This window comes from Galeopterus variegatus, unplaced genomic scaffold, assembly GCF_000696425.1.
Source record: "Galeopterus variegatus unplaced genomic scaffold, G_variegatus-3.0.2 Scaffold543, whole genome shotgun sequence".
Lineage (NCBI taxonomy): Eukaryota > Metazoa > Chordata > Mammalia > Dermoptera > Cynocephalidae > Galeopterus > Galeopterus variegatus.
The window spans coordinates 95,716-96,422 of record NW_007726654.1 but is presented as its reverse complement, the minus strand read 5'-3'; the positions used below and the strand labels follow the sequence as shown (position 1 = coordinate 96,422).

The following is a 707-nucleotide window of genomic DNA, read 5'->3' as shown; positions in this document are numbered from 1 at the left end:
CTTCCACTCTTTCCCACTCCCCTCTCCCTTCCCACAAAATGTGGACTGACATGGAGGGCCTTCCTGAAATTCTTTCACCCGCGCAGTGATAATTGTAGAAGGAACTCAAAGAATTCTCTTCTGGGTCTTGGACACCTTCTTCACATCACCTTTTACTTTTTATTCAATCTTAATCAATAACCTAATATGGGCCAACCATGTTGTTGTGGATTGGATGTCCCCCCAAACTCACTGAGGCTTGGTCCCCACGGTGACAGTGTTCTGAGTATGGGAAATCCTTCTGTGGTAATTGAAAGGTGGGTCCTTAAAGAGGTGATTAGATTGTGAGGACTGTGCCCTGGTAAATGGATTAATCCATTGATGGTTTAATGGTGGTTATGGGCATGGTTCTGTTGGCTTTAAAAGGAGAGCATGTGAGAGTCTCTCCCTCTCTGCCTCTGCCATCTGCCATGTGACACCCTGCTTTGCTATGAAGAGTCACTATCCACCAACAAGGCTGTCACCAAATGTGTTCCTTGGACTTTGGACTTCCCAGCTTCTGAAATTGCAAGCAGTAAATATTGTTTCTTTACATATTACCCAGTTTCAGGTATTTCTGTTATAAGCAACAGAAACAGATTAATACACAGGTTATTCCAGTCTGTCTCTAGCTTTTCTTGAGGTTATTTTTGAAAATGATTAAATATCCATAGTGGAAGGACCCTCAA

General features: G+C 42.9%; 1 protein-coding gene across 1 annotated transcript in view; it reads right to left on the bottom strand.

The window, feature by feature from the left end:
- The window catches only part of TEK (TEK tyrosine kinase, endothelial), a 71,496-nt gene that overhangs the window by 10,598 nt on the left and 60,191 nt on the right, over nt 1-707 (bottom strand). The gene's annotated exons all lie outside the window — the stretch shown is intronic.